Here is a 23956-nt window from a genome sequence, read left to right as displayed (position 1 = left end):
TCTCATTTCATTGGCCGAAAGATTTAAGTACAACAGCAATTGTAGTGTGCACGTGAATTGACACAGGTGACCGACAATGGAATGTACTACGTTACTACGAACGTAAAAAACAATGATTTTTGGTCCAAATAATTAAATAAGTATTTTGTGAATTTCAAATAGTGGGGTCGAAATATTATACTAATAATTTGTGTTAAGTAATATTCTTTATGCATGCAGCACTTGTACCGCACTATGAAAAATATAAGGATAAAATAAAATACATGTGCCGCTTTTATACGGATGCATGTATGAACCACTTTAATTTCTTTCATATTGACGCTAGGTTATTATCCTGACAATGTCGTAGTTACTTATAATAAGGATCTCATAATACTGATCCATTTCAAATTTATGATGGGTCGCACATTCCTCTTTTATTGTTTTCATGCTATAAAACGAAAATAAAGTAGCTAAGCGTTTGGTCATTCAGAAATGACGTGTCATAAACGAGCAAATTGTCCCCGAAAGATCGTATCATGTGTGCACGTGAATATAGATGTACTATGCAATGTACTATCATGGTCACCACGAAATTCAAATGAATTCAGTGAAGGCATGTTGGTGTAAAAAGGTTTGAAATGTTTCATCGGCGAAGATTTTATTTTTGCATGTGTGGAACTAAAAAATAAATAAATACTTGTGAGAAATGTCGTAGTCTATAAGGAACTATATAAATGTACTGTTTTCGATTTTAATTGGTTGAAAATTTATCCTTTAATTTCATACCGTAAGAATAGAGCTTTGCATAACATTGTTGAACTATCCGCCAAAGTAACGTGTGGCATGCGTGCGTATTAAAATGAAATAGAAAATCATACATGTATGATAAACTTATAAACGAAATATTAAGAAATTAAGGATGACTACTGTAAAAGTATGTACAAAAATGGAGTCACCTTTTATCAATACATTTAGTGAATAACCACACTGTTTAAAACTGATTGTTTTCTATGCAACTATTCAAATATTTACAATATATAATTTTCAACCGAGGATAGCAAAACAGTTAATTATAAATTAAGAAAGTATATCGCTGGAGTTTATAAAGTACATTTCCTTCCACTGTGCCATGGTTTGCCATCTCCATTTTTTCTCTAAAAAAAGCACGGCTGGTTATATGTTCTGAATTTACTTAGAATTTCGGGATTTTTTTTTCAAAATTAAGTAAACTAAATCAGAAAAAAAATCACACTATCCTAAAACTTATGAAAGAATATGAATAATGAACATGACAGTTTATAACACAAACCCATTTACTATAAAAATCGAGCAATATCTTTAGTATGTAATTTGGTTATTTTTGTAGTTAAGTACGGTTTCATTTCAAGTACAACGTTAATTCATCAAGTCCATTGAATAAAAGATAAGGCAGGGTGAGCAACTTGACAAAAAATAAGGCAGGATGACGATTTATGTAAAAAAATCAGGATAAACTAATAAATATAGTCAGGACCTAACAGACTGAAAAATAGAAAGACAGGACAGAGATAACAACTAAAAAAAATGCAGGACAAAATGTTTCATCCAAGTCCCCCACCCCCAATCAAAATAAAATGGTAGCTCCCTTAATCCAGAACCAATTGAGAGGAGACAGTTGAATTAAATATTTCGACGTTACTGTTAAGATTAAAGTTTAAAATTTTACATGCACATGTATAAAAGCTAGAATTGCCATGGGATAATCAAGAACACAATCATGTACGTGAATACGACGATGGAAGTTGTTAACGACCTTGACCGGCTACGTGAATACTGATCAGTCCATTCTATTTTCGCAGGTGTGAGGTCGAAGGTTTGAATTGACCAATGAAAACGATCGTTCCTTAACGAGTTAATCTAATAAAGTTTGTTTGACTGATTATGTTGCACGACCTTTCGCTAAGCTTGGCCGCAGTTCAGTATACAATGTATAGCTTGATGATCTTTTCTGCTTACTACTATACTTGTGAAAAACCCTTGGCAACAGAAACATATTCTGCTTTTTTAATCGACCAAATTTACATAGTAATGGACGACTTCGTACATTTTATGATCGCAAATAAAATATGTATATAATATACTGTGCACTGTAGTTCGTATATATACTGAGACCCTTTGGCAACCCCACAGTTTAAATGTTTATAATAAATACGTCGTGAGTTGTGGGCGTTACAGACGGACGTTCACCTAATCTGACCCAGTCAATGGGATATTTTACACTGTTTTGCACATGATTCTAATTACAAAATACTCTTGAGAATCTGAAAAAAAAACATGAATAGAATTTTAACAACTTATTCAGTGCGAAGTCCAATCAAAATTGATCACTGAAATTTAATCTGAAAAACTAGCAAACTTGGACAGAAGCTTGTTTATGATCAAAAGCTTGTATCTCGAAGGAAATTTTGTCAAAATTTTGTACCTGTTTATCCGTATTTTACTTATAAATGGATTTCTTCCAGTTAACATTACATACAGTATGCAGTAAAAGTTTTTAAAACATTTATTAGATCCATAAACTATCCTAGATTTATACCAAACTTGGACAGAAGCTTCTTACAATCAAAAGATAGTATCGAGAAGAATATTTTTATTGATTTTTTTCCTCATTTTTGTTGAGCCTGCGATTAACAGCAAAAGTAGGCGAGACACTGGGTTCCGTGGAACCCTTACGAATTTTTTTATCAGAGGACAAATGAGAGTGTGGATAACCTTTGATGTAGAATAAGAGTTCGAGTTCCAGCTAAATTTAGAGTTAAAGTTCCAGTTTTATTTTTAGTTCGAATGTTAATTCGAGTAAGAGTTCTAGTTAAAGCTCGAGTACACATAGAAACTTCCGAGTTATACTGTTAGATAGAATAAATTCTGGTATGAGTTAAAATTTTGAGATCTGAGATCCGATGAAATTAAAAGAAAGATTGCAGTTTCTATTTTCTGTTGGTGCACTTCTCTTTCTTGAATTGTATATTCTTTTATCACATTTATGTTTCAGTATGGTATTGCCTATATACTTTTTTTTGCCAAAACTGATTAATGATAGGTAATTTGAAAATAACTGATTGATTGTGTGTGCCACTTTCAGCACTCTGCTATATCATGTTGGCCTTTTTTTTTAAAGAACCAAGGTATCAAGAGTAAATCAGCTACCTTTGTATGAAACAAATGGTTGTCCTTTACAGTCATGATCGGAATCTGACAATCTCCCTATATCACTGTTTGTCGACATGCAAGTGATCACATTGAGTGATCTGAACACTAACCTACATCTGAACTACTAGTTTTTGTTTTGTTTTTGTTTTCGTTTTTTTCTTGATTTTTGCAAAACTTTCAGTGGCAAATATTACATGAATATCAGCACAAAATATTTTTCTATATGAGATGAATACTCTTTCACAAGACGGACCTTAATGTGATGGTTACAGATTAGCACTCTGAAAGACATGTTACTCTACATAAATACATGTGTGTGTGTTAAATATTTCTCTTGTTGGAGGCTTGTAAAGCCAAATATACAGTGTGGATTTTTTGTTGTTGTTGTAGGCAGTACGGTCATCAATAGTACAAAAATAACTAGGCATAGTGTTTGATATTCCCAGATTGCTCTGACGTCTAGCGGCCTTATTTTTTAACTTGCTGGTCGTACAGTTCGCTTTAATTGACAGTTTGAAGAAATACTACAAAATATGATTTATTTTTTGTGCCCAAATTATGTAAGCCTGTACAAAGCATTAAAGGAAGATTGAGTATAATGTACTATATAATACGGTGCTAAATTTTCTTTGATTTCGACAGCCAGCAACCGATGTAAAAAATTTTATCCTGAAATCAGCTAACTATTGTACAAATAACAGGTACACAAATAAATTTTTGCTTTATTTGTACTTGACTGTACAAATAAAGTCTACTGTTACCCCGCTTCTATGTTGAGCAAGCGGTAATGTGGATATTTCTTTTTGCGTACCAGTTCATTTTGGGGTCCTCTTCGCGGTCCGCGTTTAAACTGTGTCGATTTCTTTGAATAATTAGATACAATGATTTAGATTTTAACAACTAAAGTTTCAAGTTTTAGGTGTAAATTTCAGGATAAAAACAATATATGTACATTGTCGGAAAATATAAAGTTTATTTGTAATCGCTACGAAACAGGAGACAAGCTCGACGAGCCTCGCTTTTCGTCCTGTTTCTAAAGCTCATACAAATAAATTCTATATTTTCCGACAATGTACATATAATGTATATGTATGCTTCTTTTACAGTTATGTTTAACTGGCGTTATTCTTATATAACGTTTGATGTTTCAACAAATATGATTACTCTACGAATCACTCGTGTTCATGTGTTTGTGCCCCCCATAGCTACACTCCTTTAAATATACACATGTCATAATTACACTGGCCTGAGGAAAACTTAATTGATAATTAGAGGACGAAAGGATTTAATTAAGACAATCCAAGGCTGTTATCCCTATATTTTATTACTTTGTTGGTTTTATGATTAAAACGACGTTTTCTGTTTGCTTGATTTGAAGACAAATACTTTTTCACCTTATCATATCAATAAGAATTTTTTTTAGAAAATGACACCAGCTGAATTTAAGGATATTGCAAACTTTATTTCCACATCTGTACCTAGTGCTCAAATGTATAGCATTCTAAATGAAAACTGGAATCCACCTAGTTCTTTTACTTTTCATAAACAAAAAATGTACGGGTTAAAAAGTTTGACGACAACCCCGGACAGTTTTTTAAAAAACCGTTCAGAATTGTGTTAAGCAAATGGTGAATGTTAACCCCCCCAAAAAAAATACCACCAAACAGCCTTATTAAGATCACAAGACTTGACCAACACACATGATAAGACGGCTAGTGGAATAGATGAAAGGGCTGATACAGCAATTGCAAAACGGGTGGATACGATTTGTAATTAAATAATTAAACTAATCTAAAAAGTTTATTTTGAGTAACCATATGCCGGATGAACAAAAAGTGTGCCAATTATTGAAAAAAACATATTGTTTGGTATATTAACAAGAAAACTTCTCTAATGTTCAAAAACATTTCTCACAAACCCCCGGATGAGATATAAATAGTCAGAACTTTTTTGTTATTTGATAGATTATTTTAATATTTGAAGACCTTAGAAATATAAGACTATATTTTATGAAAATCTAACAAAAAAAAGTTGACCGGACGGATTTCACACTCACTGATGTACAGTTTACAATATTGAACTGATCGACAAAAAGTGTTATTAGATATATCTCTTTTGTTTTACAATATTTTTTCATACAACTAAGAAATCTGCGAGATTAATAGTTATCTTATATGAAAATTTAAACTTCATAGTAAAACAAAATGTTTTTCTAAAAAAAAAAGTTGACCGGACGGATTTCACATTCGCCGATGTACGCTTTGATTATACTGAAATGATTGACAAATAGTGTTATAAATATCTCTTTTGTTTTTAAATATTTTTTTTCTTCATATATGAAAATATAAACTTTACAGTAAATAAAAAAAGTGTTTCTACAAATCGACGGATTTCGCTACAAATAATGGGGGGGGGGGGGGGGGGGGGGGGGGGGGTAGGAGGGGTCCTGATCCCGAAGTCCCTGGCTTAAGAACATGGAATCCCGAGGTCCCGAATTTAATAAAATTTAAATCCCGACATCCCGAAATTCGAAAAAAGAATTCCCGGATCCCGAAAGGATCAATCCCGAAATCCCGAGCTTAAAAACACCCGATCCCGGAGTCCCGATAAAGGTCCTACCACCCCCTCCCTCAATAATAAAGATCCTGATCCCGAAGTCCCTGGCTTAAGAACATGGAATCCCGAGGTCCCGAATTTAATAAAATTTAAATCCCGACATCCCGAAATTCGAAAAAAGAATTCCCGGATCCCGAAAGGATCAATCCCGAAATCCCGAGCTTAAAAACACCCGCTCCCGGAGTCCCGATAAAGGTCCTACCACCCCTTCCCTCAATAATAAAGACCAGATCAACAAAAAATGTTGATATTTCTCATATCTCACAATATTTTTCGGTGAAATTAATAAACCTTTAAGAAAAATAATTGTATAAATGGAATTGTATGTAAATACTAACTCAATAATAATAATAATAATAATAATAATAATATCTTTATTTAAAGAGAGTAACTCATTTGAATTAAACCCAATCGTAAGGTAATTCCAGACTATATCAAGACCACTTTCGGCTATTTTTTTTGCATTACATTTTGTCCGTTTCGAGTAGCATTTTCATTTTTGCACTTAAATCAAAACGTCATTTGCTTTCTCTTGCTTTAGTGAACGTCCCTTTGAGCGGGCCGCCATTTTAGAAATTAGCAACCTTTACGACGGACTCGAAACGGCGACGTCATAATACGGTCACGACACTATAGCGGCGCCGAGAGCAATGCGTATAAACAATAGTGTGATTTCCCTTTAAGAAGACCAACTACACTGCAAGAGTTATCCGGATCAGTGACTCAGAAATGGAGTCAGGCCGTAACCGGCAGTACAGCAGGCTCTTCAAGACGGCTTAAAAAAACATCGTTAAGAAGACCAACTACACTGCAAGAGTTATCCGGGTCAGTGACTCAGAAATGGAGTCAGGCCGTAACCGGCAGTACAGCAGGCTCTTCAAGACGGCTCAACAAAACATCGTTAAGAAGATCAACTACACTGCAAGAGTTATCCGGGTCAGTGATTCAGAAATGGAGTCCGTAACCGGCACTACTGCAAGCTCTTCAAGACGAATTAAAATCGAAATAAATTTATAATCTAAAAAAATGTTTGAAATAATTAAACGTATTCAAAATTAGTTAAAATATATGTAGTGCTAAGTTAATTAAACAATTGAAATTATGCTAACTAAACAGTAACTCACGATAACCTTTGGCTTTTTTCCCCCTTTTTTCCAAATTCGCGGCATCCAAATTATTTTTGTGTCTACTTTAGGTCCTTATAAAAATTTTCCATATCATTAAGCCGCAAGTCAAATCTAAGACTTAAAATTTGGTACTTCGCAAGATCTGGTTTGCGCTAACCCAGTTTTAATAAGCGTGGGGCGCTGTCTTCCTGCGGGCAGCGTTCCAATGTACTAACACTATAAAGGCTCAATATAAGTAGCACTAGCACAAAGCAGTAAAAATTATACATACACCCTTTGGTTTTTTATTTATTTTATTTTTATTTTACTTAATTTTCTTTTTTTTTATAGTACATACAAAACATCTTACTAATTATTTTTGCAAAACTCGCATACACAAATTAGGGCATATTTCGGTTTATACAAAATATTTGGCAAATAAATTCACATACACAATTTGGCATATCAAACTTTTCCCCTCTTTACATGCTTTACTTGGCTGCTGGTGTACCAGGACAACATTGCTGCCGTTCACTGCTGTTTGCTTGGCCTAGCTTTCCTCCTGTTCCTTCTTCTGGTGGCTCCGTGTTTATTAATTATTTATTTTTACGTAACTATATATTTTTTTTTATTTTATGTTTTATATAAAAATTTCTTTGTTTTATAAAAAGACCATAAACCCACTTATTCATGGTATGGTATCAATATTTCTGACCTGACACTACGTACTTTTTATTGCTTAATTCTTTAGAATTTAATATGCAATGTTTCGGGTTCTTTCGGGAGTATTCCCAGGTAAACCCTCATCAGAGGCCGACCTTTAGCTATTTATTTCGTATCTAGTATCATAGATAGATGTGTGTCTGTTTCATAACAGTTTTTTTTATTTAATTTATTAACTACACGTGCATATAGTTTTTTTTTGTTTTATAAAAAGACCATAAACCCACTTATTCATGGTATGGTATCAATATTTCTGACCTGACACTACGTACTTTTTATTGCTTAATTCTTTAGAATTTAATATGCAATGTTTCGGGTTCTTTCGGGAGTATTCCCAGGTAAACCCTCATCAGAGGCCGACCTTTAGCTATTTATTTCGTATCTAGTATCATAGATAGATATGTGTCTGTTTCATAACAGTTTTTTTTATTTAATTTATTAACTACACGTGCATATAGGTCTACGTTGTAGCTAGTCTTTTTACAGACTAAAGAAACTGACCAAGTAGATCAGCACATTTGGTTAATTATTCATATATATAATGAAAAGACTTATTGTCTTTATTCTCGTAATCTAATCTATCATAAATCTACACGAGATCTAATAGTTAGTAGTTACATGTATCAGTGCTATACTGTTGAATTCACACTAGACTGCCGTGTATGTTTTAACACCTATTTGATAATATACCAATGTCTCCATGTTTAACAATTGAAGAGGTTTGTGTAGATACCATGTCGGGTCTATGCATGAATATAACAGGAACCATTCTGTTTTCCCTTGTACGTGATCTCTTGAAATAAATCGGCATCACGTCTTTTTACATCTGTTTCACAGTATAATGATTGTATACTAAAGCCTCCCGTGGTGGGGTATTGTGAATCAATGTCTTCGGCTTAATGATTAATTATCATGTTGCCAATATTCTTATTGTTTTTAAACCAATATCTGGTTTGGATTTAGATAGTTTTTTTTTTTTTGTTTTTGTTTTTTTTGGCAATCGGATCTTTCCGAATTATATACCAAATTTTGTTATTACCGTGTTAAGATATTCAAGATATTTCTGCCACTTGTTTTCTTATATTTGGTTTCTTTCGAACTTGCTGTCTGCATCTATGCTTACTCAGCCTAACTGTATTTGTTAGGGAGGAATCCGCAAGACATTTACACTTTAGACCGATTTTATACGTTTATCTTATAAGTACATGTTGCTATTGATTCTAAGAATTCTCGTACCTTCAGAAGGAATGAAAACAATGTACTATTTCAAATAGTTGTTCACTTTGTTCACCTTCTTCATTAAATATATTAAATCCATCAATTCTCATTCTTTAGTGGAATTTAATATTATTTTCGTAGGGTATTTCTCTGTTTTATGTCTATAATTATCATGGTTAAATATAGCAATATCAGATATTTCCAGGGAGGCAACTCTGCCCATTGAAACGCCAACGATCTGTTGCTAGTATAATAGTATTACTTTCGTTGTTCATTGACAATCATATTTATTTGTTATTAGTTTCCATGTAACCTTCAACGGCTTGACATAATAATTATTATCGATATTAGTTGCTTAACGTCCTGTTGCCAATATTTCATGTATGTTAAGAACTGTGATATAGTGATGACATAAGGTTGTTTGCTAGTATAATAGTATAACTTCCATAGTTCGTTGACAATCATATTAGTTGTAGTTAGTTTCCATGCTACCTTCTAAGGTTTGACATGATACAGCGATAAATTAACGATTTTTGGTTGCTTAGCATCCAGTGGCAAATATTTCATGTATGTTAAGGAATATGATATAGTGATGACATAAGGTTGTTTGCTAGTATAATAGTATAACTTCCATAGTTCATTGACAATCATATTAATTTGTAGTTAGTTTCCATGCTACCTTGTAAGGTTTGACATGATATAGCGATAGATTAAAGATTGTTGGTTGCTTAGCCTCCAGTGGCAAATATTTCATGTATGCTTAGGACTATGGTATAGTGATGACATAAGGTTGTTTGCTAGTATAATAGTATAACTTCCATAGTTCATTGACAATCATATTAGTTTGTAGTTAGTTTCCATGCTACCTTCTAAGGTTTGACACGATACAGCGATGAATTATTGATTGTGGTTACTAAATGTCCAGTGACAAATATTTCATGTATGTTTTAGACGATGATATATATATAGTGATAACATAAGGTTGTTTGCTAGTATAATAGTATAACTTCCATAGTTCATTGACAATCATATTAGTTTGTAGTTAGTTTTCATGATACCTTCTAAGGTTTGACATGATATAGCGATAAATTAACGATTGTTGGTTGCTTAGCATCCAGTGGCAAAATATTTCATGTATGTTTAGGACTATGATATAGTGATGACATAAGGTTTTTTGCTAGTATGATGTGAAACAAAGATATACCTGAAACAATAAAGTAATGAATAAAAATAAAATAAAATAATACAGAAACAAAATGTATGTATATAACATACAAGACACTGATATATATATATATATTGGAAAATGATACCGAATCATATTTGACTGAAACATGGAAGTTATACTATTATACTAGCAAACAACCTAATGTCATCACTATAACATAGTCTTTAAACATACTTGAAATATTTGCAATTGGACGTATAGCAATCAACAATCAATAATTCATCACTATGTAAAATCTGAGAAGGTAACATGGAAAATAATTACAAACTGATATGATTGTCAATGAACTAGGGAAGTTATTCTATTATACTAGCAAACAACCTTATGGTATCACTATATATATAATCGTCTTTAGAAACTAACTACAAACTAATATGATTGTCAATGAACTATGGAAGTTATACTATTATACTAGCAAACAACCTTATGTCATCACTATATCATAGTCCTAAACGTACATGAAATATTTGCCACTGGATGCTAAGCAACCAACAAATCTTCAATTCATCGCTGTATCATGTCAAACCTTAGAAGGTAGCATGAAAACTAACTACAAACTAATATGATTGTCAATGAACTATGGAAGTTATACTTTTATACTAGCAAACAACCTTATGTCATCACTATATCATAGTCCTAAACATACATGAAATATTTGCCACTGGATGCTAAGCAACCAACAAATCTTTAGTTCATCGCTGTTTCATGTCAAACTTTAGAAGGTAGCATGGAAACTAACTACAACTAATATGATTGTCAATGAACTATGGAAGTTATACTATTATACTAGCAAACAACCTTGTTCCACCACTATATGTATCATAGTTCTAAACATACATGAAATATTTGCCACTTGATGCTAAGCAACCAACAAATCTTCAATTTATCACTGTTTCATGTCCAACCTTAGAAGGTAGCATGAAAATTAACTACAAACTAATATGATTGTCAATGAACTATGGAAGTTATACTTTTATACTAGCAAACAACCTTATGTCATCCGTATATCATAGTCCTAAACATACATGAAATATCTGCCACTGGATGCTAAGCAACCAACAATCGTTAATTTATCGCTATAGCATGTCAAACCTTAGAAGGTAGCATGGAAACTAACTACAAACTAATATAATTGTCAATGAACTATGGAAGTTATCCTATTATACTAGCAAGCAACCTTATGTCATCACTATATCATAGTCCTAAACATACATGGAATATTTGCCACTGGATGCTGTTTCATGTCAAACCTTAGAAGGTAGCATGAAAATTAACTACAAACTAATATGATTGTCAATGAACTATGGAATTTATACTATTATACTAGCAAACAACCTTATGTCATCCGTATATCATAGTCCTAAACATACATGAAATATCTGCCACTGGATGCTAAGCAACCAACAATCGTTAATTTATCGCTATATCATGTCAAACCTTAGAAGGTATCATGAAAACTAACTACAAACTAATATGTTTGTCATTGAACTATGGAAGTTATACTATTATACTAGCAAACAACCTTATGTCATCACTATATCAGTCTTAAACATACATGAGATATTTGCCACTGGATGCTTAGCAACCAACAATCTTTAATTTATCGCTGTATCATGTCAAACCTTAGAAGGTATCATGGAAACTAACTACAAACTAATATGATTGTCAACGAACTATGGAAGTTATACTATTATACTAGCAAACAACCTTATGTCATCACTATATCATAGTCCTAAACATACATGAAATATTTGCCACTGGATGCTAAGCAACCAACAATCTTTAATTTATCGCTGTATCATGCCAAACCTTAGAAGGTAGCATGGAAACTTACTACAAACTAAAATGATTGTCAACGAACTATGGAAGTTGTACTATTATACTAGCAAACAACCTGATGTCATCACTATATCATAGTCCTAAACATACATGAAATATTTTCCACTGGATGCTTAGCAACTAACAATCATTAATTTATCGCTATTTTTATGTCAAACCTTAAAAGGTAGCATGGAAACTAACTACAAATTAATATGATTGTCAATGAACTATGGAAGTTATACTATTACACTAGCAAACAACCTTATGTCATCACTATATCACATTCCTTAACATACATGAAATATTTGCCACTGGATGCTAAGCAACCAAAAATCGTTAATTTATCGCTGTATCCTGTCAAACCCTAGAAGGTAGCATGGAAGCTAACTACAACTAATATGATTGTCAACGAACTATGGAAGTTATACTATTATACTAGCAAACAACCTTATGTCATCACTATATCACAGTCCTAAAAATACATGAAATATTGGCAACAGGACGTTAAGCAACTAATATCGATAATAATTATCATGTCAAGCCGTTGAAGGTTACATGGAAACTAATAACAAATAAATATGATTTTCAATGAAAAACGAAAGTTATACTATTATACTAGCAACAGATCGTTGGCATTTCAATGGGCAGAGTTGCCTCCCTGGAAATATCTGATATTGCTATATTTAACCATAATTATAGACATAAAACAGAGAAATATCCTACGAAAATAATATTAAATTCCACTAAAGAATGAGAATTGATGGATTTAATATATTTAATGAAGAAGGTGAACAAAGTGAACAACTATTTGAAATAGTACATTGTTTTCATTCCTTCTGAAGGTACGAGAATACTTAGAAACAATAGCAATATGTACTTATAAGATTATCGTATCAATACGGTCTAAAGTGTAAATGTCTTGCAGATTTCTCCCTAACAAAACAGTTAGGCTAAGTTAGCAGACAGCAACTTCGAAAGAAACCAAATATTAGAAAACAAGTGGCAGAAATATCTTGAATATCTTAACACGATAATAACAAAATTTGGTATATAATTCGGAAAGATCCGATTGCCAAAAAAATAAATAAAAAAAAAAAAAACTATCTAAATCCAAACCAGATATTGGTTTAAAAAACAATAAGAATATTGGCAACATGATAATTAATCATTAAGCCGAAGACATTGATTCACAATACCCCACCACGGGAGGCTTTAGTATACAATCATTATACTGTGAAACAGATGTAAAAAGACGTGATGCCGATTTATTTCAAGAGATCACGTACAAGGGAAAACAGAATGGTTCCTGTTATATTCATGTATAGACCCGACATGGTATCTACACAAACCTCTTCAATTGTTAAACATGGAGACATTTGTATATTATCAAATAGGTGTAAAAACATACACGACAGTCTAGTGTGAATTCAACAGTATAGAACTGATAACAACTATCTATATTAGATCTCGTGTAGATTTATGATAGATTAGATAACGAGAATAAAGACAATAAGTCTTTTCATTATATATATGAATAATTAACCAAAGGTGCTGATCTACTTGGTCAGTGTCTTTAGTCTGTAAAAAGACTAGCTACAACGTAGACCTATATGCACGTGTAGTAAATTTGAAAAAAACTGTTATGAAACAGACACACATCTATCTACTATACTAGATATAAAATAAATATATAAAGGTCGGCCTCTGATGAGGGTTTACCTGGGATTATTCCCGAAAGAACCCGAAACATTGCATATTAAATTCTAAAGAATTAAGCAATAAAAAGTACGTAGTGTCAGGTCAGAAATATTGATACCATACCATGAATAAGTGGGTTTATGGTCTTTTTATAAAACAATTTGATACGGTGAATATTTCACTAGTTGTGATCTCACCCGTTGAATCAGGTTCTATTGAATTATAGAATTTTTTATCCTTATTTATGCTATGGTACGACGTATTTCTGATCGAGAAACTACGTACGACACTATACTATATGCACAATGTAATAGTATACAATTCTATATGTATATATTATAACTGTACATCTTTCTTTATGTATATAACACTGTACATCTTATACAATATACATGTAACTAATTATGTAAATAACATGGATCTACTATATAGCTATCACTATTTACATATGAAACAAAGATATACCTGAAACAATAAAGTAATGAATAAAAATAAAATAAAATAATACAGAAACAAAATGTATGTATATAACATACAAGACACTGATATATATATATATATTGGAAAATGATACCGAATCATATTTGACTGAAACATGGAAGTTATACTATTATACTAGCAAACAACCTAATGTCATCACTATAACATAGTCCTTAAACATACTTGAAATATTTGCAATTGGACGTATAGCAATCAACAATCAATAATTCATCACTATGTAAAACCTGAGAAGGTAACATGGAAAATAATTACAAACTGATATGATTGTCAATGAACTAGGGAAGTTATTCTATTATACTAGCAAACAACCTTATGGTATCACTATATATATAATCGTCTTAAACATACATGAAATATTTGTCACTGGATTTTAAGTAACCACAATCAATAATTCATCGTTGTATCGTGTTAAACCTTAGAAGGTAGCATGGAAACTAAGTACAAACTAATATGATTGTCAATGAACTATGGAAGTTATACTATTATACTAGCAAACAACCTTATGTCATCACTATATCATAGTCCTAAACGTACATGAAATATTTGCCACTGGATGCTAAGCAACCAACAAATCTTTAGTTCATCGCTGTTTCATGTCAAACCTTAGAAGGTAGCATGGAAGCTAACTACAACTAATATGATTGTCAACGAACTATGGAAGTTATACTATTATACTAGCAAACAACCTTATGTCATCACTATATCATAGTCCTAAACATACATGAAATATTTGCCACTGGATGCTAAGCAACCAACAATCTTTAATTTATCGCTGTATCATGCCAAACCTTAGAAGGTAGCATGGAAACTTACTACAAACTAAAATGATTGTCAACGAACTATGGAAGTTGTACTATTATACTAGCAAACAACCTTATGTCATCACTATATCATAGTCCTAAACATACATGAAATATTTTCCACTGGATGCTTAGCAACTAACAATCATTAATTTATCGCTATTTTTATGTCAAACCTTAAAAGGTAGCATGGAAACTAACTACAAATTAATATGATTGTCAATGAACTATGGAAGTTATACTATTATACTAGCAAACAACCTTATGTCATCAATATATCACATTCCTTAACATACATGAAATATTTGCCACTGGATGCTAAGCAACCAAAAATCGTTAATTTATCGCTGTATCATGTCAAACCTTAGAAGGTAGCATGGAAGCTAACTACAACTAATATGATTGTCAACGAACTATGGAAGTTATACTATTATACTAGCAAACAACCTTATGTCATCACTATATCACAGTCCTAAAAATACATGAAATATTGGCAACAGGACGTTAAGCAACTAATATCGATAATAATTATCATGTCAAGCCGTTGAAGGTTACTTGGAAACTAATAACAAATAAATATGATTTTCAATGAACAACGAAAGTTATACTATTATACTAGCAACAGATCGTTGGCATTTCAATGGGCAGAGTTGCCTCCCTGGAAATATCTGATATTGCTATATTTAACCATAATTATAGACATAAAACAGAGAAATATCCTACGGAAATAATATTAAATTCCACTAAAGAATGAGAATTGATGGATTTAATATATTTAATGAAGAAGGTGAACAAAGTGAACAACTATTTGAAATAGTACATTGTTTTCATTCCTTCTGAAGGTACGAGAATACTTAGAAACAATAGCAATATGTACTTATAAGATTATCGTATCAATACGGTCTAAAGTGTAAATGTCTTGCAGATTTCTCCCTAACAAAACAGTTAGGCTAAGTTAGCAGACAGCAACTTCGAAAGAAACTAAATATTAGAAAACAAGTGGCAGAAATATCTTGAATATCTTAACACGATAATAACAAAATTTGGTGTATAATTCGGAAAGATCCGATTGCCAAAAAAATAAATAAAAAAAAAAAAAAAAAAAAACTATCTAAATCCAAACCAGATATTGGTTTAAAAAACAATAAGAATATTGGCAACATGATAATTAATCATTAAGCCGAAGACATTGATTCACAATACCCCACCACGGGAGGCTTTAGTATACAATCATTATACTGTGAAACAGATGTAAAAAGACGTGATGCCGATTTATTTCAAGAGATCACGTACAAGGGAAAACAGAATGGTTCCTGTTATATTCATGCATAGACCCGACATGGTATCTACACAAACCTCTTCAATTGTTAAACATGGAGACATTTGTTTATTATCAAATAGGTGTTAAAACATACACGACAGTCTAGTGTGAATTCAACAGTATAGCACTGATAACTACTATCTATATTAGATCTCGTGTAGATTTATGATAGATTAGATAACGAGAATAAAGACAATAAGTCTTTTCATTATATATATGAATGATTAACCAAAGGTGCTGATCTACTTGGTCAGTGTCTTTAGTCTGTAAAAAGACTAGCTACAACGTAGACCTATATGCACGTGTAGTAAATTTGAAAAAAACTGTTATGAAACAGACACACATCTATCTACTATACTAGATATAAAATAAATATATAAAGGTCGGCCTCTGATAAGGGTTTACCTGGGATTATTCCCGAAAGAACCCGAAACATTGCATATTAAATTCTAAAGAATTAAGCAATAAAAAGTACGTAGTGTCAGGTCAGAAATATTGATACCATACCATGAATAAGTGGGTTTATGGTCTTTTTATAAAACATTTTTATATTATTTTATTTTATTTATTTTTATATTCTTTTCTTTATTTATTAACTTATTCATCAATTTATTTATTCATTTAGTTATTCAAATTTTTAGTTCATATTATTTTTAATAACTTTTTTTGTCATTCTAAATTATATCAATTACCATATGGTTAAAATTAAATTATTTAATGCCCAAAAAGGCGCAAGCTAGGGCCGACCGTGCAAGGGCTGTATAGCCAGTCAAGGTCGTTAAAAAACTTCCATTTGTTACAGCTATAAATTAACCGTAAATAACAGCGAAATTAATATGCAAGTTAAATAATTGACCCAACTCTGCTAATTGGTGTACATGTAATTCAGATTTATATTCATTTGTGAGACCCGCGACACTATTTATATTTACTCAAAGAAAGGGGTTCTCCGTTACTGGGAAAATCTTATCTGATCTGATCAATTGATCGGTTCCACTCCCTTATCACCAGTGATCCATTTGCAGTAAGCTGACATTCTAAAAAAGGTATACTGTTGACTATCAATTTGCATGATTACATATGTCGACTCGTTACCCCGGACTACTTGAAAACAGACAATAATTCAGTTCATTGATTTAGATTGAATAGGGTTCGGTTAAACACCTCTCCCCCAAACAAATAAGAATTAAGGTACATCTGTTGGCAAATATGGTCGTACTAAGTCTAAGATGACGATATCTGGAGGCAGTGTAAGTGGATGGGGGTGGGGTGGGAGTGTCGAAGGTTTTTTTGTGGATTGGCTATTCATTTTGAACTTGCTACTAGAGACCACGGATTTGCATATAGTCAGACAAATCCTTGCAGTGACGTGTAGTGGCTACGCATGCTTTTTTTCCGAAAATTATTTTCAATATTGTACATCTGTCCATCTTATCTTATGAAAGGTTATTTATGTTCAACTATTACCAGACCAAGTGATGAATCAAAAAAGGCAGTGTCTATTTTGCCGGCTCCGGCAAAATACCCTCTTAGGTGCTATTTTACCGGCTCCGGTAAAATAGCCTCCTTAGCGCTATTTTACCGGCTCAGGCAAAATATGGATTTATATATAGAGTTTTGCTATTGTGCCGGTCTTAATTCAGATTTTCAGTATATTAATTAATAGAAAAAATATAGAAACATACAGTTTAATAAAAAATCTCTAAAATATATGCCTTCTTTAAAACATTTATACATAAGCAAAGCATGCATATTTATACGTTTTTATATAGATTGGACCGTTGGTTTTTCCGTTTGAATGGTTTTACACTAGTAATTTTTTGGGGCCCTTGGCCTAGCTTTCCTCCTGTTCCTACTTCTGGTGGCTCCGTGTTTATTAATAATTTATTTTTACGTATATATTTTTTTTTTATTTTATGTTTTATATAAAAATTTCATTTTTATATTATTTTATTTTATCTATTTTTATATTCTTTTCTTTTCTTTATTTATTAACTTATTCATCAATTTATTTATTCATTTAGTTATTCAAATTTTTACTCCATATTATTTTTAATAACTTTTTTGTCATTCTAGTTAAAATTAAATTATGTAATGCCCAAAAAGGCGCAAGCCAGGGCCGACCGTGCAAGGGCTGTATAGCCAGTCAAGGTCGTTAAAAACTTCCATTTGTTACAGCTATAAATTAACCGTAAATAACAGCGAAATTAATATGCAAGTTAAATAATTGACCCAACTCTGCTAATTGGTGTACATGTAATTCAGATTTATATTCATTTGTGAGATCCGCGACACTATTTATATTTACTCAAAGAAAGGGGTTCTCCGTTACTGGGAAAATCTTATCTGATCTGATCAATTGATCGGTTCCATTCCCTTATCACCAGTGATCCATTTGCAGTAAGCTGACATTCTAAAAAAGGTATACTCCCAGCAAACACACAACATTTTAAAAACATTTTTTAAATGTCATATGGACGTCTCTCACAAAATATTTCAATAAGATATCATTTAAACATAAAAAAAATGTTTATTTTATTGTCTTTGAAATGTTTTATTTCTAACATTTTAGTAAAATGTTTTTACAACATTAACAAAATATTATTTGCTAATATCTTTTATTCATGTTCTCAAACATTGTTCTAAAATATCCTGTAGATATTTTATAATATAAAAAAAATAATATTTTCTTCAATCGGTATTTTATATTTTAACAATATTTAAAGTAAATATTTTCCAAATATCCAAAAAACATTCTGCAAAAAAATGTTTTACAGAAAATATAGTTTTGCTATTTGCATAAAATGTTTTATAACGTAAAATTAAAATGTTTTACATAAAACATCTGAAAAATATCAGCTAAATGTTTTCTATAAAATATTCTGACATACACATTTACTTAATAGTCTTACTGATATTTTATTCAACATTTTACGGATATAAAAATAACATTTTATTTAAACTTTATTTATAACCCAACAAACAACGTTTTGTGGAATTAGCTCGTTTTTTTCAGGATAAGATATAGTACTACATTTCACCAATATCATGACAAGCAAGATACTATGGTTGAAATCCTTAATTGATATCTTGAAGATCCTTGAAGTCAGATTTTATTCCTTCTTATATTAAAATTCAAAAGAGTCAACATTAAATTAAGCAATAATGTATTAATAAACAATCACCTTTCTTTAATGTTTATTCATTTCGTTCGTGTATATTTTAGAAATTAAGAAATGAAAACTGTAACTGTACTGAGTTCAATTTTCGTATCGTTTATATGCCTTACGGAAAACCGACCTTTTCCGGAATCGACTTTTGTTTTTTCACCGGAAATGATTTTGAAATATGAATTTCGAAACGAAGACAGGATATCAACAAAGAGAGCCAAGAAAATTGTTTGTTACGCGATATATACTCACTTGGTAAGAATGATTAATATGTTAAGATGAAACTTGTGCATTCATTGTGTGTGTTCAATCATAATCGGAACCAAATTACATCTGTTTCTGGAGGTGCGGATCAAGGTTTTGAAAAAAGGGGGGCCCCTGCCCAAGGCAAGCAAACGTTTGGAGTGATACTTATAAATAGTCTATACATTTATCTTACAAGTAGCTCTATAAGGGGGTCGGGGCCCCTAAATCCGCCACTGTTCAAGCATCTACGTACACCAATCATGAATTTGTTCATTGATATAAAAAAATTATAAGGATATGTGGCTTGTGTGTTTGATTGCCAATACACCTTATCGCTATTTGTCCGCCATTACTGGCCATGGACATCACAAAAGTTCCCGTAAAATGTTGACGTCATATTATAAAATATTTGACACCACAATTGAAAGTAATACACCTTATTCAGTGTTATTGCTATTTGTCCGCCATTACTGGACATCACACAACTGTCACAAGTTCCCTTAAAATTTTGACGTCATCATAAAAAATATCTGATGCCACAATGGAAAAGTGATTGTTGTTTGACGTCAAAAGTTCAAGCAGGATAGATTCTCGGGTCAAGCGGGAATAGCGATAAGGTGTATTATTGTATGACGTATGCTGACGTAATAAAAAAGTTCAAGCGGGACAGATTTCCAAATACTGAAATAGGGATAAGGTGTATGAGACAGCTATCCACCAGAATTTAAATGACTTGGATAAAAGAAATTATAGGTCACTGTACTGCTTTCAAAAACTGAGAAAACCAATGCCATATAGTCCACTTTGAAGCCTTGACAAACAAATGTTAAATTTTTCTCAACACAATTGAAACAAAACAACTAACTGCCTACATTAAATACACATTATGAAAAAGAAATTTGATAGACTTAAAACCAACAACAACTATTGCAATAAGCATGACTCAATACCTTGTTTCCGAGGCACACAAACAAGTTACAATAACACTAATATAAGCACCATTTGAATATGGAGATTTTTTTTCTAGTAAAATCAGTGTATGTATGTATTTGCAAAACAGTAAATTAAATTTCCCTTAACAGCTTAATGAACATTACAAAGACTATGTAAGACTTCAGTACAAGCAAGATAATATAAACTGTTGCTTACAATTATATTTATTGCTTTATACACATAATGTACATACAATGTATCTTTTATTTTTTGACAGGAGCTAAAAGAAAAGCCACAAAGGACAAGTTCAATATGCAGGTTTACAATTTGGAAGTGGCGCAGGTTCTTTGGAATGTCTACAACCTTTCAGGAGAATTTTTTTTTGAAGTAAGATTTTTATACAGAATTACTGTTATTCCATATTTAATTCAAATATTTAGCATAAACAATGCATTATACATTCAAGATTAAGGGCATACAATACAAGAAAGATATCTGGATATTTGAATAAATTATTTTTTTTGTGACAAAATAGAAACAAGTTGTTTATTTAAATCAATCTCTTAGTCCAACAGTGTGCTTTCATAAACAACATATTTGCTTTCCTTTGAAGTATTTCAAATACATATAAACAACTCATTTAATGACATCTGTGTGTTTCTCGGAAGTTAGGTTATATTATTATCATCATTGCGAAAACAATGCGTAACACTTCGAGTTATTATGTGCCTATAGTATACTTCTAGGACTGTATCATATGCCCTTAGATACAAATGACAAGTTATAAACTATGTCACTCTACAGAGTTTAACACTTAAAAAGGACAATAAGATGTTTAATGACATTATGTAGCAGGGCTTTTAAAGGCCCCTACATGATACAATGCATTTAATGAAAACTAAAAAAAACAAGAAAATCAACAGCCTGATTTATACAAAACAATAAAAGAAAAAAAATATGATAGACAACAATCAACGAGTATAATGAAATAAGACTCTTGACTGGACACATATCTAGTCTAAATTTTTTTTGGTTTTTTTTTTTAATAACTAAATGAAGTTCAGCGTGGCATATTGCTCTCTCTTAACACGGTCAGCCATTTATTGTCCCCTTCCGACAGAGTATCATCGTTATTTGTTTCAAAACTTTAAAGGGGAGGGGATGTATATCCTTCAGGCAACGTGAATCGTTCTATAATAAAGGAATGTGCAAGAAGTTTATATATGAATGTAAGATTAATTTTTTTTTTCAGAAGCATGGCACAGCAGGAAAAAGATATAAGACACTACAAGACATTCCAAGTGATTTTGAATAAGACAATTGATTGACATTTTCAATGTATTCTTAAATAAATCAAATAGTTGATGTAAAATGGTGTTTTGTTCTCATCTCTTCAGCCAATTATCAATGATTATTGACTTAAGATGTAACCCTATTAGAAGTGTAGCGTTTTAGTTTAGAAAGAGTAGTTGTATTGAAAAATCTGAATTTGAGACACAAGTTTTAGTCAATGTAACTTGAACTTAAAAATGTGTATAATGTTTGCATAATGTCCAATGACATATATGTCATTCATGTTCAGGTTGACATATGCATGATGTGTACAAGATAGGTAATAAAAGTTGAGAGTGAAAAACTAAACATTATACCATTGTGGTTGGAATGTGGGCTTTCTTGCACTGTCTGTCGTCTGTCCACCTATATTTGTCGGATTTTGTCCAACAAATATTTTCATCACTGTTTTTCCCAAAACTGCTGATAAAGATGAGTTCATATTTAATGAGCTGCTTGATAGTGATGAACTGTGATGTGTGAACATTTTTGTATCTGGCACCTGTTTCCTGTTTGCTTATACATTGTATTTCAAAATGTTGAATGTTCTCAAATTTTTCATTACTTTAATTAGTAATGCTGATGAACAGAATGACTTCATATTTGGTAAGTGGCTTGACCATGATGAGTTGTGTCTGACATTTTGGATGTGTCAAAATTTGTAGATACTTCTTGTTTTTAGAGACTTTGAATTGTGAATTTCATATGCTTAGCAAAACAACTGATTTATTCTTGTTTGTATATAGAATTAATCACTGTGTATAAATTAATTTAACTAATGATTTGTTATTTAAAAAAACAGGAAACTCAATCAAAAGTACAGAAATTTTTATATTGATATGATCTAGATATCAACCAAAAACATCTTCTTAAAACATTTTGAAAACATTTTTTAGGCACTGTCTCACTTGCAAGAAAACATCCAAAAAACATTTTTATAACATTATTTGATGTTCATGATGTTTTTCAAACGTTCAGAAAATATTTCTAGAAAATATTTTTTAAAAGATTATCAAAATGTTTTATACGCCATTGTTTTTCATATTATCATGATATTTCTTTACAACATTTTAATTATATTATGCAAATATTTTAGAAAATATATTAGAAAACGTTTTAGCGATATATATTCTACCATACATTTAATGTTTTTCTCACGTTTTTTTGTGATATTTTCATGACATTAGACACAACATTTTAAAAACATTTTAAAGATGTTTTTGTGTTTGCTGGGCTGTTGACTATCAATTTGCATGATTACATATGTCGACTCGTTACCCCGGACTACTTGCAAACAGACAATAATTCAGTTCATTGATTTAGATTGAATAGGGGTTCGGTTAAACACCTCTCCCCCTAACAAATAAGAATTAAGGTACATCTGTTGGCAAATATGGTCGTACTAAGTCTAAGATGACGATATCTGAAGGCAGTGTAAGTGGATGGGGGTGGGGTGGGAGTGTCGAAGGTTTTTATTTGTGGATTGGCTATTCATTTGAACTTGCTACTAGAGACCACGGATTTGCATATAGTCAGACAAATCCTTGCAGAGACGTGTAGTGGCTACGCATGCTTTTTTTCCGAAAATTATTTTCAATATTATACATCTGTCCATCTTATCTTATGAAAGGTTATTTATGTTCAACTATTACCAGACCAAGTGATGCATTAAAAAAGGCAGTGTCTATTTTGCCGGCTCCGGCAAAATACCCTCTTAGGTGCTATTTTACCGGCTCCGGTAAAATAGCCTCCTTAGCGCTATTTTACCGGCTCAGGCAAAATATGGATTTATATATAGAGTTTTGCTATTGTGCCGGTCTTAATTCAGATTTTCAGTATACAGTTGGGTGCAGACCAAGCATTACATGTAGACGGGCCGAAAAAGGTTAACGCGGCGTTTACTCGCGTGCACTTCATGTTAACACCGCGTTAACTGTGCGTTAATTCCGAAATTTCAGCAGACATAAAAAGTAAACGGGCGTTTACTTTCGCGTTTACCTCCGCGTTAACGCAAAAACGGCGCGTCTTCTAATTTTGTAAAGAGTAAACGGGCGTTTACTTTCGCGTTTTCT

The 23956-nt window shown here is 31.9% G+C and overlaps 2 protein-coding genes and 1 long non-coding RNA gene across 4 annotated transcripts in view; all 3 read left to right on the top strand.

Moving 5' to 3' along the window:
* The window catches only part of LOC127700015 (receptor-type tyrosine-protein phosphatase alpha-like), a 581206-nt gene that overhangs the window by 23401 nt on the left and 533849 nt on the right, over window positions 1-23956 (top strand). The gene's annotated exons all lie outside the window — the stretch shown is intronic.
* The window catches only part of LOC127700008 (receptor-type tyrosine-protein phosphatase mu-like), a 293046-nt gene that overhangs the window by 179642 nt on the left and 89448 nt on the right, over window positions 1-23956 (top strand). The gene's annotated exons all lie outside the window — the stretch shown is intronic.
* On the top strand, window positions 19534-22084 carry LOC127700487 (uncharacterized). The gene is made up of 3 exons (XR_007981591.1): window positions 19534-19628; window positions 20830-20939; window positions 21805-22084. It is a non-coding gene; the product is annotated as an uncharacterized LOC127700487 (long non-coding RNA).

The sequence above is a fragment of the Mytilus californianus genome, unplaced genomic scaffold (assembly GCF_021869535.1).
Source record: "Mytilus californianus isolate M0D057914Y unplaced genomic scaffold, xbMytCali1.0.p SCAF_1, whole genome shotgun sequence".
NCBI classification, from domain to species: Eukaryota; Metazoa; Mollusca; class Bivalvia; order Mytilida; family Mytilidae; genus Mytilus; species Mytilus californianus.
Note: the sequence above shows the minus strand (reverse complement) of the source record. Positions and strands in the feature narration are given on the sequence as shown.